This window comes from Tiliqua scincoides, chromosome 2, assembly GCF_035046505.1.
Source record: "Tiliqua scincoides isolate rTilSci1 chromosome 2, rTilSci1.hap2, whole genome shotgun sequence".
NCBI lineage: Eukaryota > Metazoa > Chordata > Lepidosauria > Squamata > Scincidae > Tiliqua > Tiliqua scincoides.
The window spans coordinates 71,376,400-71,395,374 of NC_089822.1; the positions used below are offsets into that span (position 1 = coordinate 71,376,400).

Here is an 18,975-nt window from a genome sequence, read left to right on the forward strand (position 1 = left end):
TGTATGTCTGAATAAGAATCTGTCTAACGATATATAGAAGCCTTTCAGAAACTTGCCGTCTCTACCAGTATATTTATAGGCAGGGAAAATAATATATATTGAATCAATCTTTATGTATAAAGCTGTACAAGACCATGCAAAGGGTAAACATTCAATACAAATAGTGTTTTTGCTGTGTGTATGAATTTGTTCATGAAATTCAAAGGGGAAAAAATACACAGAAATACAGTCATGAGCTAAGAACTGACTTGTACATTTTCCATAAATCTAAATAAAGATTAACTGAATAAGAGCTGATCCTTTGCTTAGAACAGGATGTTCTGGATATTTTGGGTACGGGGTGAAAATTACATTTCTGATCATTGCCTTTCCAGTTTCACCTAAGAACAGATAATTAAGTTTTGATTCCAGCTTGTTATTCAAAAGTTGGAGACAACAGGATTTTTAGAGTATTGAAAGTGATATGATATAGTTGCAGTTCTCAAACTCTCAGGGAATTTGAAGACCACAGTAAGTCCTTGCTATGGAGTGGAGAAGGCAGTTTGGGAGAGGGGAAGGCAGTGACATGATCCCCAGGATCACGCTGCTAAAGGGGGCACAGGGACTGGCCTTTACTTACCAGTCCCTGCTGCAGCCTCCTGGGGGTGCGGGGAGCCCTGCGCAACCATCTGCAGGGCTCCCCAGCCACCAGAAAGCAAAACCAGAAGCGTAGTGCGATCGCTCCGCTTTCACTTTTTGAAGGCTGGGAGCCCTGTGGAGGTTCACACAGGGCTCCCTGCACCGCCGGGAGGCTGCAGCAGGGACTGGTAAGTAAAGGCCAATCTCTGTGCCTCCCCTTAGCTCCCTTCGCTGCCCCCCTGCCCCCACTCCTTTAGGGGAAACAGTCCAGGGCTCTCAGGCTGAGGCATCGCGATGCCGTAGTTTGAGAACCCTGTGATGTAGCTATCATTGCTCATAGTGTGTATACTTATTGCTTTGTTTCAATATTGATTCCAACCAAACAGATTTTATGGGCTTTTTAGTGCTTCAAAAACGTACAAAATCCATTTGACCAGAGACAATAAATGGGATAAAAATATTTCTGTACACCATGGAAAACAATCAATATCATGTAACTTGACTCTGCAGTCACGTTCCAAAGAACAACACAAGGAAGACTACTTGTGTATTTATATCTGCTTCACAATGGCAATAATCCTTTGTACAGGTTTTCTAAGATATAGTCAACTTTTGAAAGCTGTTATGCCATAAAGATCCAAGCTTTGTTATTGTATACAAGTGTGTGAGGGAGGTTAATTAGACAGAATCCTCCCTAGTTATAGAACTAAAATGATTAAATAATTAGTACACCTATTACCTATAAACAGCACCACACAAGGCCAGTCCAGAAGAAACTACTAGCAGGCGAAAGAGAATGAAAACAGAAAAAGTATACTACAGTATAAGTTGATTTTCCCATGACACTTTCTTCAAGCAACACATTGAAACAGCCTAAATCCTACTATTTTAGAGTGGGAAAGCTTCAAAAAAGGAAAACATAACTTTTAAACAAGGACTGAATTGAAAAGACCATCATTTCTTTGAATTAGAGCTGTGACAACTTTTCACTATAGACAGTGGCTATATTTAGATATCACAAAATGTGACCTCCAAATGTGCTGTAGGCTGTACGCACCCTTCTTCCCCACCCCCATTTATTTTCAGACAATTTCCTCTCCCTTTCCTGTTTAGTTATACTTTGCTACAATGTCCAAATCAGAGGTAACCATGCTTAGGGACAACTACCGTAACCCCCAAAACCATGATTTCAAACCATGGTTTGAGACAATCCCGGTTTAGTCCAAACTGCAGTAAAAACAGAGTTCTCCAATACCAAACCAAAATACGTATAAACATTTTAAATGAAAAACTAAATATATATGTTATATAAGCTTCTTAAGGAAACCATACCATGGCTGAAATGCTCTTAGAGCAAAAGCTTTTCCCCCTAGTGTTTAACAGAAACCTCCACCTCCCTATGATTTGTTTATTGCTTCTTGTACAGTTCTCTTTAGACAAAGGTAACCAATTGTTCTCTCTTCTTTCTGACATCCTTTTAAACTATCAACATGCCCTTCTCCCTTACCATCTTTTTTCTGGCTAACAGAAATAGCTAGTTTTTTCAGCCTGAGTTTCTTCACATGATTCAACTCCCAGATTCTTTATCACTTCAAGATTCTCCCCAAGATTGGATGTCCACCCAGGCTCCTCAGCATCATCAGATCTTTCCACAAGGACATGAAGGGCACTGTTGTCTTTGATGGCTCCACATCAGACCCTTTTGACATCCGAAGCGGAGTGAAGCAGGGCTGTGTTCTTGCACCAACCTTGTTTGGGATTTTCTTCGCTGTCCTGCTGAAGCAGGCCTTTGGAACTGCAACAGAAGGCATCTATCTCCGGACCAGATCAGACGGAAAGCTCTTCAACCTCTCCAGACTGAGAGCAAAATCCAAAGTCCAGCTGAAATGTCTGCGTGACTTCCTCTTTGCCGACGATGCAGCTGTCACTACCCACTCTGCCAAAGATCTCCAGCAGCTCATGGATCGTTTTAGCAAGGCCTGCCAAGATTTTGGACTGACAATCAGCCTGAAGAAAACACAGGTCATGGTTCAGGATGTGGACTCACCTCCCTGCATTACAATTTCTGAGCATGAACTGGAGGTTGTCCATGACTTTGTGTACCTTGGCTCAACGATCTCCGACACTCATTCTCTCGATACCGAGCTAAACAAGCGCATCGGTAAAGCAGCTACCACGTTTTCCAGACTCACAAAGAGAGTCTGGTCCAACAAGAAGCTGACGGAACAAACCAAGATCCAGGTCTACAGAGCTTGCGTCCTGAGTACACTTCTGTACTGCAGCGAGTCATGGACTCTTCGCTCACAACAGGAGAGGAAACTGAGTGCTTTCCACATGCGCTGCCTCCGACGCATCCTCGGCATCACCTGGCAGGACAAAGTTCCAAACAACACAGTCCTGGAACGTGCTGGAATCCCTAGCATGTATTCACTGCTGAAACAGAGACGCCTGCGTTGGCTTGGTCATGTCGTGAGAATGGATGATGGCCGGATCCCAAAGGATCTCCTCTATGGAGAACTCGTGCAAGGAAAGCGCCCTACAGGTAGACCACAGCTGCGATACAAGGACATCTGCAAGAGGGATCTGAAGGCCTTAGGGATGGACCTCAACAAGTGGGAAACCCTGGCCTCTGAGCGGCCCGCTTGGAGGCAGGCTGTGCAGCATGGCCTTTCCCAGTTTGAAGAGACACTTTGCCAACAGTCTGAGGCTAAGAGGCAAAGAAGGAAGGCCCATAGCCAGGGAGACAGACCAGGGACAGACTGCACTTGCTCCCGGTGTGGAAGGGATTGTCACTCCCGGATTGGCCTTTTCAGCCACACTAGACGCTGTGCCAGAACCACCTTTCAGAGCGCGATACCATAGTCTTTCGAGACTGAAGGTTGCCAATACAGTATGAAGGCCTTGAAGAGAATATGATGCAGCACTGAATCTATGGAAAGCTACAACATACCACAAAAGACACACAGGACTTTTCACATATGCTAGATGAACTGGACCCTCCTGCTTTACCTGTTACATAGGATTACCTTACAATAAGCCATAAAGTGATCTAACAGAACACAGCAAGAGCTCAGCATGCTTGCCAAACCTTTGTAATCAGAACTAACCTAAATCAACTCATCAGGAGGAGATGGTTGGCCAATGTTAGCTGGCTTCAATGTTCAAGTGTGCTACAACTGAAGGGTTATCAAGACCTACATAACTGTGCAAGCCTGACAAGTCTGTTGTCATGTATAGCAGTGTTAGGCAGAGGATATGGAGGAAAAGGATGCGCTCTGCTTCTCTTGCACTACTTTCTTATGAAGTATTATCTTCAAAAGTATTCACTTTATTATGAAGTATTATCGATTGTTTGTTGCAAATGATGAAACAGAATGAGCATTGCCATCCACACACAAGCAATATTCTGTAAATTAAATATATATTTGCTTTACTTTTAAGATCATACTGCCTTTTGGGCATATGCAAAAATATACTGCATCTTTATCACCCTTATTGCAACACAATACATGACGTCGCTACATTCCTGAATTATAACAGGTTGTGTGTGTGTGTGTGTGTGTGTGTGTGTGTGTGTGTTTTGCTGCGCCAATGTAGGCGACTGGCACAGGGAAGCCTGAAATCTGATTGTGGCTTGTAAGCAGCTAAACTAAGGGGATAAGGCAAGAGCATTCTGTACTAGACACACAGCAAAATTCCTTTTAAACATTATTTAGGATGGGGGCAAGACAGAAAATGCAGTACATGCCCAATGAAAATTGGCATGAAATTACAAGATGGTCACCCATATAGAGAAAACACAAGAGTAGGAATTCTTCAGGGATCTCTTTGTTGCAAGTAAACTAATAACCTTTTAATGAGGTGTCAGTTTCAAAGAGTAAGGACTACACACAGTTATATGCACACAGCTGTGGGATACCAGGAGCAAATGAGTTATGGCTATATTTCCCATTTTTTATCTTAGAACTCAACCGTCTCCCCTGCTCCACTCATAAGATACAACAGCTGTTTTTACTGCATTTGTGCAACTCTACAAAATCAAACACTACAAATAAAAAAGCAGGCATATAGAGCATACCATGTTCACACACACCTTCTTCTTACTGGATGTTGCTTAATAAAATCATAGGCAGCTGTGCGGACCCACTGGTAAAAAAACTCCCCCATTCAAAGTAGGGAAATATTTTATTTACCACCCACAAGTAACAAAGTATCAAACAGTGTGCTTTTAAGTCCTACAGAACTCTTCATCAAGATAAAGGTGAAGTATAGGGGTTTTCTTGGATCAGCCTTTCAAAAGGGTAAGATTGTTTCAATACACACAGAGCTGATTAGACAAAGCAGACAGAAAACGTCTGCACCATTTCCCACCCCCCATCCCCAATATTTTGGAAATATTCTGGAAGTTAACTCAGTCCAGTCTTCAGTGCTAACATGAACATCATAGGAAGACTCCTTTAAAGGCAGAAATCAGGAATAAAGCAGATAAAATAATTCCATCCACCTAAGTTTAAGCTGCCTTACACCAAGTCATATCACAGGTCCATGTTCTCTGTCACTAATGTCAACATAGACTAGCAGTGTCTCTCCAGGGTTTCAGACAGGAATCTTTCTGTGGTCTAACTGGAGATGCCAGGGACTTGGTTTCAGAACAGATGTTCTTCTACTCAGCCATGGCTTGTTTCCACAAGCAGGCCCTACTTGGAGGACGCTGCCTAGATTGAACAACTGGTAATGGAAAAATCTCGCCCTCTTTAATCAGGTACGGTTTAGCACAGCCTGCCACAGCAGCAGTTATATCAATTCTTTTCCGTTTTTGAGTGTTGGGAATTCAGTGCAGGCATGCATTAACAATAGAGACCTTGTAGGCCAAACATGCTAAACAGCTACTGCAGGCTGCTACTGAAAAGGTTCTTATCTGCCTATGCAAATGCGGTAGGAAACCAAGTAAGCACCTGGAGCTTTCTCAGAAAATCCTATGATGAACAGCAGTTTGTCTCTCTTCAGGTTCGTGGAAACAGTTTACCTGGGAAAGTCTTCATTAAAACAATGATTTTTAGAACTCTTAATGTGCACACATCCAAACCTTCAATTGTCAAAATCTATAGTCTTCACACTTGGATAAAACAACTAACAGCCAAAGCATGAACATTTCACTGTATGCCCATTTGCAGATGGATGACAATCAACCAAGGACTCTTTTAGTTTAACAAATGTAATTATATGAATTGCACTTTTATATCTGCCATAAGATTTCAGAAGCCATCATATAAGATCCTATAATAACTTCTTCCCAATTTAACAGTGTTGCATTAAGTAACCATGTTTAGGTTTCAGTTCTACATACAATTACTAATATCCCCTCTTAAGTACAGGTTAAATTCTAGAGGTCTGTAGTTAAGTTTAAATTTAACTACAGTTTCTTATTTATAGTATTTTTATCCCACCTTTCTTCCACAAATGGACTCAAGGCGGCTAACAATCAGAAACATAAAAACAATACATATTAAAAACAATTAAAACATTAACACACACACCCAGGATCACAACAATTAAATATAAATAATTAGAAAGTGCCATCCCCCAGTATCAGTTAAAAGCCTTCATGAATAAGAAGTTCTTGAGACCACGCGGAAAGGTCTCCAGAGAGGGACCTATGCTTAATTCCAGGGAATTCCCTAAATGGGGCACCACCAATGAGAAGGCCCTATTCCTAGCTGCTACCCCCCCCACCTCTAATGGTGGCAGCACAGTCAGAAGGGCCACCTCAGATTACCTTAGAGCATTGGTTCTCAAACTGGTGGGTCGCGACCCACCTGCTTGTGTAAAGATGCCCTGTTCCCTTTAAGGGGTGGGGGCAGGGGGAAAGCAGCAAAGTAATCTCCAGGATCGTGCCCCTGCGGGGGGAGGGGGGCTACTTTAGAACAACCCATACATGCTCCCAGGGTCCAGGGGGTGTGGGGAGCCCCGTGGAGCGCTTGCAGGACTCTCCGTGGCTTTTAAACAGTGAAAGTTCCAAGCGCGATTAAACCAGAAGTGGAATTTCTTGTTTTGTCACGCTTGAAACCTGCACACCCTGCAAGTGTTCCGTGGGGCTCCCCACACCCCCTGGACCCTGGGAGCACATATGGGTTGTCCAAAAATAGCCCCCCTCCCCCACAGGGGCGCGATCCTGGGGATCACTTTGCTGCCCCTGCCCCCACAAAGACTTACCCCAGGAGTAAATCTCCCGGGAAGTCTGAGAACCACTGCCTTAGAGGACTGGTAGGATTCTATGGATGAAGGCGATCTCTAAAATACCCTGGTCCTGAACCGTATAGGGTTTATTAATGCAACATTAACAGAATTGTGAACAACTTTCTGTAGTGACCTGAGAAGATGGGTAGGATTATATGGACGAAGGCAGTTCCTCAAATACACTGGTCCCAAACTTTATAGGGCTTATTAATGCAACATTAACAAAATTGTGAACAATTTTCTGTAGTGATTGAAAAACACTATAGAAATATTTAAAAAAATAATTTATATAACAGATAACAATTCACTACCGAGTGAATGTACACTCTGTGGTAACCCTACTTTTATTGTTGAGTAATGTACAAAATGGGCCTTAGAGCCTCTTATGAGGGGGCAGCTGCATTTGTAATAGTTGCATTTTATACAGTTAAAATTTGCATTTGTAGTAACTGGAGAGGAACACAAATTCAGTTCTATTAAGTACTGTACCAAACTCCTTAACCAACCACTGATTTGTGAACTACTCTTGTTGAAAAGTGGTATATAAGATTCTTAATAATGATTTTGCATCTTCAAAACACAGCATCACTCTCCCCCTCACAAACCAGCACTATTCCACCTGTGCAAAAATGTAGGACTGGATGGACTGAGCCTGCACAAAACCACAGAATGGCTGCTCTTATATTGGAACATCTATACATTAGATGTCCTTAACTTGGGAATTACCTATAATTAATCAGAGACTCTAATTCAGGGTTATTAAATATAAGGCCTGTGGGCTGGATTCGGCCTGCAGAGGCTCTTTATTCAGCACATGTGATAACTGGGCTCTCCCAGTGCTTTATTAAGCATTGTACCAACTCTCCTTAACTCCCCACCACTCTGTGAACTATTCTTGTTGAAAAGCGGTATATAAGTAGAGAGGCACTATTCAGCCTGCTGTGTGAAACAAGTTTGATGCCCCTGCTCTAATTTAACACATACTTCTGAGTAAGGATGAAGCTAGAGAATTAATATCTGAGCTACACTAAAAAAAAATAAGAAACCTATCTTAACTGAGGATGGAGAGGGAGAGGGGAAAGATTACCTTTTCTAAAAGATCCACCACCAATCAACTGTCTGAGCTAAAGATTAACTATACTAGATTTCTTTATTATGGGTTGGCAACGTTCAGTGAGAACCATCTAGCTTCTGCCTTACAAAGGTGAGAACTAGAAGCTTTTAAACTGTATGTGCCCTCTCTATAGAAAACTGATTCTATTAGACAAAAGAGGAAGCAAATGCCCCAGCAGAACTGTTTCAGTACCTAAGAGAAAGAACAACCCATTGTTCATATAAGAGAAAATGCAAGATAAATTGCTTTTCAGCTGGGTTGTATAATGAACCAGATACAGATAAGGAAATAACCAGAGCTAGATTTATGACAAGCAGTGAATAATTAGATATTTAAGAGGAATAGAGCCTTCACTGGTGTGTCAAATACACAAAACATAATTTAGAGGTGCAAAAAAACTCACCTTTTTGGAACCATAAAAACTATAGTTGACAATAGCATTTTAAAAAACGCTGGAATTAAATGTTTCTGATCTAGTTTTGTAAATTATTTTCTTCAAAACCACTTTCCCTTTACACTTTATGTAGTAAATGAACAGGCACCAAACAACAGACTGAATGACAATTTGAACAAGCAAAATACAAGTCACAAGTTTTCTGCCCCCTTCTGGGGACCCTCCAGAATGGATGGGATGGGGAAGGGTAATCCCTAAAAATCAATTACAGCCAATTTCCAGGAGAGTTTTGCTTGCAGAAGGTGCCTGTGCCCAATTTCTAGAGATTTCTCCCCTCCCCCCCCCCACACAGCCCCATCTTACTGTTTTTAAAGGTCCCCCACCCCCTCTGGAATGGCTGGGAGGAGACTAAGGGTGCAATCCTATCCACACTTTTTAGGGAGTAAGTCCCATTGAACTCAATGAAACTTACTTCCAAGTAGATATGGATAGAATTGTGCTGTAAAAGAGTTGCAGTGAATAGGAAGGAACAGGAAAGATGCCTTGTGCAAGCACTGTTTCACTTAGACAAATCTGGATCCAAGCCAAAGTGGCCTTCATTTCCAACAAGTACTTGCCCAACGGAAGCTAGAAAATAAGAAGAACTGAAACAGGAAATACAGTGTCAACTCAGCACATTGCTTCATTCAGTCCATTACACCTCATCCAATTTTCTACCACACTAACTGCAGCAATGATATAACAATATTCATTATATCCAGTCTTCAGAGCATTGGCTAACATTCAACATACCAGCAAAGAGGTAAGAATTTTCCTTACAACTGGAATTTCAAATCATCTGTGAAAAATGCAATGTGAAAGAACCTAGCACGTTAAATGCAGAAACAAGAACAAGGGGTGAACGTAGAACTTTCAAAACAAAGAGAAATCAAGAATCATTTCCAGTATGTTAACTCATGGTTTCATTCCAGTGGAAAGAGTTAATATGAACCAGTTGCTCTAATCTTAAATCAGCACTGTACATACATTGCAGAGGATTCAAACTTCTGCATTATAGTTAAAGGAAAACGGAATGCGTCAAGATTTCCTTCATGTTTATTACTTAGCTCAGTCATTTTCAACCACTATGCCAGGCACACTGGTGTGCCACAAACAGTCCTCAGGTGTTTGTCCCTAGGGAATTTGGGAAAAGGTAATTTATTAGTCCCCAGGGAATTTGGGAAAAGGTAATTTATTAGTAGGGCCACAGGTGATATGAGCCCTCCATTGGCAGGGCCTTGTCAATTGTCAAAAAACCAATGGTGTGCCTTGACCATTTTAGTGCCTAACCAGTGTGCTGTGAGAAGAGAAAGGTTAGAAATGACTGATTTTAGCTCCACTTAATAGGTTTGGTAGGATGGACAATTTTCAGAAGAGGACTATTTAAAGAAAAATTGAACCCATTCTAGACCTGGACCTAGACTCATTTTACATAAAGCAAAAGAATTCACATGGCTTCATCACCATGACACATGCCCACTTGAAATCCCCATCTGGCAAAAGACATTGTGCAGAGAGCTTCTGGTAAACTGCAGCCAAGGGAAGCCCTTAATCAACAGCTCAATCCTCAATCATTATTGTGTCCTCATTCTTTTCTACTGCAAAGAAAAGTACACTCACACTATCACTTCTTTGCAGAACAGTTATTGGTATCTAAAAAACAGACTGTGTGAGAAAACAGAATAGAACATATCTACAAAATCACATGCACATTCCCTGGCAATAATTCAAAATAATATGCCATGGCAGGGTGCAGCAAAACAACATTTTTAAAACAAGGAATATGAACTATCCACCTGAGGTCTACCCTGAGAATTCCAATGCTCTAGCGGAGGCCCAGGCCTCAGTGATGGAACTGCATATGAGCCGAGTGGGCTGTAGTTGAGGGCATCATAATCTACAGGGGCCTCAACCACAGCCTCTGCGAGGAACTTTTAACAGGGGTTACAAAGTTTACTTTGGGCCCCTTTTAGGATACAAAATTTATTTAGGGTATCTTCCCTTCTCCATTGGATCATAATTTCACAACCCAATTTTTGGTGGGTTGCAAAACTGACAAGGCAGATTAGGCTATGTGCATTCATTCATTGGCATCCTTCAGTCTCGGAAGACTATGGTATCACGCTCTGAAAAGTGGTTCTGGAACAGCATCTAGTTTGGCTGAAAAGGCCAATTCAGGAATGACAATCCCTTCCACATTGGGAGCAAATGTAGTCTCTCTCTGGCCTGTCTCCCTGGCTGCGGGCCTTCCTTCTTTGCCTCTTAGCCTCAGACTGTTGGCCAAGTGTCTCTTCAAACTGGGAGAGGCCATGCTGCACAGCCTACCTCCAAGCAGGACGCTCAGAGGCCAAGGTTTCCCACCTGTTGAGGTCCATTCCTAAGGCCTTCAGATCCCTCTTGCAGATATCCTTGTATCAGAGCTGTGGTCTAAGTAGGGTGCTTTCCCTGCATGAGTTCTCCACAGAGGAGAGCTTTTGGGATCCGGCCATTGCCCATTCTCATGACATAACCAAGCCAACGCAGGCATCTCTGTTTCAACAGTGTATACACGCTGGGGATTCCAGCTTGTTCCAGGACTGTGTTGTTTGGAACTTTGTCCTGCCAGGTGATGCCAAGGATGCGTTGGAGACAGCGCATGTGGAAAGCGTTCAGTTTCCTCTCCTATTGTGAGCAAAGTGTCCAGGACTCACTGCAGTACAGAAGTGTACTCAAGACGCAAGCTCTGTAGACCTGGATCTTGGTATGTTCCGTCAGCTTCTTGTTGGACCAGACTCTCTTTGTGAGTCTGGAAAACGTGGTAGCTGCTTTACTGATGCATTTGTTTAGCTCGGTATCGAGAGAAAGAGTGTCAGAGATCATTGAGCCAAGTACACAAAGTCATGGACAACCTCCAGTTCGTGTGCAGAGATTGTAATGCAGGGAGGTGAGTCCACATCCTGAACCATGACCTGTGTTTTCTTCAGGCTGACAGTCAGTCCAAAGTCTTGGCAGGCCTTACTAAAACGATTCAAGAGCTGTTGGATATCTTTGGCAGAGTGGGCGGTGACAGCTGCGTCGTCAGCAAAGAGGAAGTCACGCAGACATTTCAGCTGGATTTTGGACTTTGCTGTCAGTCTGGAGAGATTGAAGAGTTTTCCGTCTGATCTGGTCCGGAGATAGATGCCTTCTGTTGCAGTTCCAAAGGCCTGCTTCAGCAGGACAGCGAAGAAAATCCCAAACAAGGATGTGCATTGGACAATCCCAAACAAACTATGTGCATCAAGCGTTAAACAATCTTCTACTTATGGGAGGAGCACTGCTGTCCAATCACCATTATAGCCACAGAGGCTTGAGCGGCTAGTAAAGTGAAACTTTTGTTTTAGGTGGGCCCCAGTGCTAAAAAGTTTGGGAACCATTGATCTAGGTCCAGTTGCTTAACAACACAAAACATGTGCCGAGTCAAAAGTTCCTAAACATTTATAAGACACAAGATACCAAACGACAAAGCTACTGCAGCTATCTTTGAAAGTTATGCTAATACTGTTGAAGCCTCCTCTGCCATTCCATCCCTCCCCCAGCTTGATCTGGCCCCATTCACCCCTCCTTGCCCTCCCCCTACTCCTCTATCACATGGAGTAGCTCTTACCTGCTCCAATGACTGTACCTCAGGATTCAGCACCAGCAGGATGGTGCAGGCTTTCCCACCAGTGCCGATTACCTTCCAAGTATCAAAACACACTTGATAGTGCTTTTACAACATCTAGCGCTGGCACAGCAGCTGCTCCCCTCACAATGAACAGAATTGCTCCATAAGCAAGATAAAGAATTATCTACGGTCAACAATGTTAACCAAGATCAGTTGTCTGATCTAAGCATTCTCTACATAGAAAATAATAAACTGCGACTTACTGATTTTAATTATGTAATTAATAAGGTTGCATCCAAAAAGCTAAAAAAAAAACCCTGTTCAGTCTTTCTATGCAATGTAATATTATATCTATGATTCCCCTATGAATGTTCTGTGTGAACATCTTCATTAACTCTATATTTTTGTAAAATTATGAAAGGTTATAAATTTATAAACAATCTTTCTATCAATGCTAAAATTCCTACTTTCATTGAGTAGAAAAAGAAGAGAACAAGGTTTTGTTTCTCATGATCAGATGCTATTAAGTTTGGGCCTCCCAAGGCCTCCTAGTCCAGGGCCTCCAGTTGCTTTAACCTAGGACTGACAGCTCTGCACTCTTTTCAGTTTCCCTGTACCAAACCTGTAGCTCCTCATGCATTGTCCCTCCAGGGCCCCAGTCACACTACCTCCTATTCCCCATGTTTTGTTTCACTTTCCAGCAGGCAGCAACACAACCCAAAACAGCAGCAGGTGAAGGCTCAATATGCATAGTCATCGCTGTCATCATTCCTCCAGCTCCCCCCCTCCCCAACAGTGGTCTGCAGAATCTCTACCATCACCATGAAGTTGGCAGTGGGGTGGATTGGGGCAGAGACTGAGCTAGGCAGAGGGCAGTGTAGGGGTGGATCTCAGTGGCAGCCATATACACTGGATCTTATCCCCCCTTCGCAGTCCAAACTCACCCTTAGACATACTCCAGCAAGAGCTGATATAGGTCTGAGGAGACCCACTGGGGATCACACATCCTACAGAGAGGTAAGTAAATGTTTTCTTTACTTACCTCTCCCGGACTGCCTGGTTCCTGGTCAATCCACAGCTGATGCAGCACATGCTGTATGGGCAACTGCTGCATGCTCTGGGCCGACCCAAGATAGGTTTCAACCATTAAGCTATACAATAAATGTATTTTTTCACTGGAACCAACAGAATTCTAACTGCCTGATACCTGCCTGAAAGGGCTGCAAATACCACATGAACTGCAACAATTTTCTATGGCAGCACAGCCATCCATAATACCTATTCAGACCAAGATAGAGGGTGAAATTTTTCAAACAGCAACTCATTCCAGATGCCTCTCCAATTAAAAGGACTCCTGGTAAAAGGCTCTCTGGCGTACTGGCCTTGATGTTTTTTTAATTGCCGCCTCTTTATTTAATCTTTTTGTTTGGTCATCATCATTTTGGACTTTATGCTACAGGCCACCCTGAACATTTTCTAAAATGTCAAAGTGGGGTAAGACATATAATTTAACTGTACAATATCATGAATGGAAAGCACTTCCACGTGTATACAGTATAGCTGCAGTCCCCTTAGCGCTGCTGTTTTCAAACTCTCTGGGAGTTTGAAACCCACAGTAAGTCTTTGCGGGGGCGGGGGCGAGGCGGCAGCAGGGGGAAGGCAGCAATGCGATCCCCAGGATCACATTGCTCAGGAGGCTGCAGGGACTGGGGTGCACCCTCCAGTCCCTGCAGCAGCTGTCCCTGTGTGTGGGGAGCCCTGCGCGAGCACCTGCAGGGCACCCCAGGTCAGGGAAAGGGAGAGTGGAGCAATCTACACTGCCTCCGCAAAAGCAGAAGCGGAGTGCGATTGTCCCACTCTCCCTTTCCCTGACCTGGGGCGCCCTGCAGACGCTCGCACAGGGCTCCCCACACACAGGGACTGCTGCTGCAGGGACTGGAGGGTGCACCCCAGTTCCTGCAGCCCCATCAGAAGGGAATGTGGAGCAATCGTGCTCTGCTTCCGGTTTTGCGGAGCATGGCACGATCGCTCCGCTTTCACTTTTCCTGACCTGGGGAGCCCTGCCAAAAGTTGCGCAGGGCTCCCCTCACCCCTGGGAGGCTGCAGGAGGCTTGGGCAAGTGCACCCAAGCCCCTGCAGCCCCCCCAGAGCGGTGCGATCTGCAGGATCGCGCCGCTGCCTTCCCCCTGTCTCCTGGCTGCCCCCGCACCTTAAGGGGTCAGAGGCCAGGACCCACAGGCTGGGGCGTCGCAACGCCCCAGTTTGAATATCACTGCCGTAGCACATTAAATGCTGCTCCAGAGACACTCTGAAAAGAAGCTGCGTCCCTGGTGGACTGAAATATTCTCCAAATGTGGGCATTTTCAAAGAACACTACCAATGCTTTTGCACAGTGACTGCCTTGTCTGATCCTATAAAAATACAAAAGCATTGTTTGCAGGCTGTTTGTATAAACTGTCCTGACATATGGACAGGTTAATAAGATCATGATGGTAGATACAGGGACATAGCTGGATGAGAAACTTCTTCTGTATGTCTGGTGTGTCACTACTGCTAGTAAATAGCTCTTTCAAGCTGGTGGTTGCCAGCTTGAAAGAAGAGTCAGGTCTATCTCCTAAGTCTTGTACGATGAACTCTTTAATTTCCCATGACTGGTAGTTGATCCTTAACAAAAAGGGTTATCCTGCCAGTCTGCAGAGCTAGAGGTAAGTAGCAGGTCACTTCTGAATACCAAAATGACTTTGTTGGTATGCTTCTTTAACCAGGATGGACATGGTACGTTCGAGAATGCTTGCTGATGTGTCAACAAATGTGTCAATTCCTTTAGATGCATGACTATCTGTGGGCCTGGCACAAATGCAGCTGAATCACAGGACTTGGAACACCAATAAGGCAGCAGTTTCTATAACTGTTTTCTGGTACAAGGTGATACAATCATACTTTTTTAGAATGGGTTGCATTTTATTATGCATCTGTTTTAAAAAATACAACAGTGTGCAAGAAGCAGCAGTCTCACAAATAAGGGTTCCCACTAATAGCTTCTTTGCTGCTATTTTTAATAACGTGATTAAATAGAATTGAAGTGCTCTCATTTCTCTTTTAGAACAGTGTTTAGAGAAACACATTCATTCAAGGTTTGTTTGTTTGACTTGCAAGAACAGATGTGTACACAGAATATGTGTCTACTCTTCAAGGGTTCACTTCACAACAGGATTTTCCTATGCTGAGATCATCTCAATGTCTTAAAATGCAGAAAAAAATCTCATGTGAAGTAATCCTCAGGCTATTTTCAAAGTTATCAACATTAGAGAAGGATGTGAACTTGTACATCCATTCTGTAAGTAAAACTAGCACTTAACACAAAATTCACGCACAATTGTTAGCATACAGATCACTATCATATTGCAAATTCAAAACTTACGCCCAAATCCTAACCAACTTTCCAGCACTGGCATAGCAGTGCCATTGGGACGTGTGCTGCATCCTGCAGTTGAGTGGCACTCACGGAGGCCTCCTCAAAGTAAGGAAATGTTTGTTCTCTTACCGCTGAGCTGCATTGCCCTTATGTTGGTGCTGGAAAGGTGAGGATTGCGCACTTAATGGCCTTAAAACCATCTTCTGATATGCTCCTCACCCCACTATCTAAGATTACTGCATGTGGTTATTACCTGTGCATAAGTAGTTGCATCCAACAAACTGTTGCAAGTTCACTATTTTGAGATCAGGAATATATGACTCTTGCTGGTAGTTTTATTGCCCAATCCTACATGCTCCCACATTATAGTATGCAGCCAAACCAACAGAAACTACTCTGCATGGGGAAGGGATTGGACAACCTAAAAGAAGTACAGAAAAATATTTTTTATTTATCTCCTGGAAGGCAGACCAAGCTATGGGTTTCCTCCGACCTATGCAGCCATTTTGCTGGTGAAAGTCTGAGGAGAGCTGGGGTGATCTGGGGAAGGGTTTCGGGGATAGGATCCAGGTACTAGTTTGAGCCACTGAGTCTACCCCCTCCGTCCCTTGACACATTCTCTGACTCCTCCCCCAACATGCCCTATTACTCTCCCTCCCTGCCCACAAATAACTCTCCACTGCCAGTTTACTGGGTGCCTATGGAGCATCCTGGGGCCGCTGCTACCCACCTCACCCTTTACTGCAGTGGCCTGACAGTGCGTGGCAGCAGCCTGGCTTTCACACCACCTTAAAGGACCTTGCACTGCCAGAACACTAGTTTCAGCAGCACAATGCTCCAAAAGGATTAGGGCCTTAGTTTAGCTGAATTACATCCACCATCAAAACAAAGCTGACTATCTTTCCATAGCAACCACTTCTGTTTTTCACATCTACAGCCACTCACCTCCCTCCTCGACTGTAGATCAAATGGAAGTCCACACCTAAGCATATGCTTGCATCTGGGACTGGGACTAAAGAGAATACGGTCGACTGCTTTTTTCCAAAAACTATCCACGCATACAGACAAGCCAATGGACAAGTGGCCAGTAAATGCCCTGCACTAATTGGCTAGTAAACACCTGTCCACTAGGCCTGGAAATTCCCATTCACCAATCAAGTCATAAAAGCTACCTTCCCTTCCCATACAAGCAGCCTCTATCTGAGCCATCTGAGAGTCCCCCTGTGATTTCTGCCTACTCAGTTCTGCCCCACAACATTTTCTCCTGCAGTTTCACACTTGTTTGCTTGTCACTAAGCTTGACACTTGCAATGATCTTAGTGAAGAGATGTTAGGTGGTAAGCTGGTGCTGCACTCCCTGCTGTGTACTGCCTCTTGTTACCTCCCTGCTTTGTGTTGCATTGAGAATGCCACCTCGGGCAAGCAAAAGTCACCAGTCATCAGCTTAAGTATTCAATTACTTTTCCCCTAACCCAGGGGTTCTCAAAGTGTGCATCACAACACCTTACAGTGCCACAGCACATTCACAACAGTGCCCAGGGATATCCCCAGTTGCCCCTCCTATCTGTTCCCCCTAGGCACCACCATCTTGGATCTTGCAACATTCCATGATGTCGTGACCCAGGTAAGTTTGGGAACAACTACCCTAAGCCAGTGATTCTCAAAATTTTTGGAGATTTACTCCCGAAGTAAGTCTTTGTGGGAGAGGGACGAGGGCATCAATGCAATCTCCAGGATCACGTTGATAAGGGAGTCAAGGAGGAGTGATTTTACTTAGGGCTGCAATAGACTCTAGCAGGTGTGGAAAGCCCTGTGCAGTCCTCCGCAGGGCTCCCCAAGGCTTGGGACATTGAGAAAAAAGCGAGTGCAAACCACTTCCGGTTTGCGCTCACTTTTTTCTCAGCATTCCAAACCTCGGGGAGTCCTGTGGAGGGCTGCGCAGGGCTCCCCACCCCTCCTGGAGCCTGCTACGGCCCTAAGTCACCCCCTTGGCAACACGATTCTGGGGATCACATTGCTACCCTTACCCTTCCCCCCCACCCCTTAAAGGGCCCCCTCTCTGCCTTCCCCCCACCCAGGAATGCCTCCCTGCCATGCAGGGCCCCTGAGATAATTTTATCAGGGGGTACAAAATTTCTTTTGGGCCCCTTTGCAAAGGGGGGGACGGGTGAAAGAAATGGGGAGGGAAGGGACAGCTGAGCAGTGACAGGTGAATGGAATGGGGGCAGGGAGGGGCAAAACAGAGTGGAGGGGAGGGACAGCTGGAAAAGTCTTTGGAGACCTGGTCTACCCACCCATGTAGCATTGGCAACTAGATACAGAAATAAAGAAAACCACTCCTCTCTCTAAAATCTTTTAAATTTAGAAAATCATGCAGAAAATTAACATCACCATATTTAGGCTCACACAAGAATTCAAAGTTTCCTGTGTATACTGAAACTTGTTTCTGCAGCAACTGTAGACCCACAGCTGTGTCCCTGATACACTCCTTCATGGCAAGGAAATCCACAAGCCAAAGAGCTACTGTTACAGGCCAGTTTCCTCCCAGATTTGACACTGTGTTAAGAAGTGTCACGTATGAATTCCTTGGCCCAGCATATATGGCTTGCCAGTAGTTGCAGCGCTTGTGGTAGTGTCTCTAGCATCCTGTGCAGACAACAAGTCTGAGTAGATAGGAAAATGTAAGATCCCAGGAAATTTCTGGGCCCCCTCCTTTGGCTCCTGAGCCCCCTTTTTGAACCTGGGCACAAATTACCCCCTTAACCCCCCTCTCCTAGGCCCTGCTGCCATGTGGCAGGGAACTTACCATCATCAATGGATCCAGCTAGTTATCCTGCCAACATGGATGCCCTGCATCAACTGGCACTGGCCTTTCTGCTGCCACCATTTGTCTCCTGGTCCCTGCGAAGTGCCTTATGACACTTTCATGATGGCCACTGTCTGGGCAGCATGTGAGAGAGCTGCTCAGGCAATGGATTGGGCCTTCAGTTGATAGAAAAATAGGGCAAGAGATTTTGCATATAATCAAATTTAGCTAAGTGAAAAACACCTCTTACCTAATTATAATAGGTATATTCAAGATGTGCTTATGAAATGTTAGGAGGTAAAGCTGTGTTGCATACTGACACATTCTGGAACTCGGGTCAAAATGAACTTATCAACACCACTAAAAGAAAATCTGTAGAAGCTACAGGAAGAGACAAAATGGTAAGAATAACAACAAGCTCAATGTTAGGCTATACAAAAGTAGCTTCAGGGCTTGTTTACATAATCAGGGCACCAAAGTAGTTCATTCAGAACCTGAATGAGACTCCATCTTGGATTGCAGCCACTGTATCCTTGCTAAGAACTGTGAAAACTCCCCAATGCTGCCTACATTTTTCAGTGGTCAGCCTAACCCAGGGTCATTTCAGGTTCCAGAAAAAGCACTTTTCACACTTTTAAGGGCAATGCTCACTTAGGTAAAATAGAAATTCTGCCCCAGATTTAGCCTTTGATAATGTAAATTAATTCAAGTTAGAGCCAAGGTAGAG

At 44.1% G+C, this 18,975-nt stretch overlaps 1 protein-coding gene across 7 annotated transcripts in view; it reads right to left on the reverse strand.

Moving 5' to 3' along the window:
- Positions 1-18,975, reverse strand: part of PIP5K1B (phosphatidylinositol-4-phosphate 5-kinase type 1 beta) — a 168,410-nt gene that overhangs the window by 85,670 nt on the left and 63,765 nt on the right. The window lies entirely within an intron of this gene.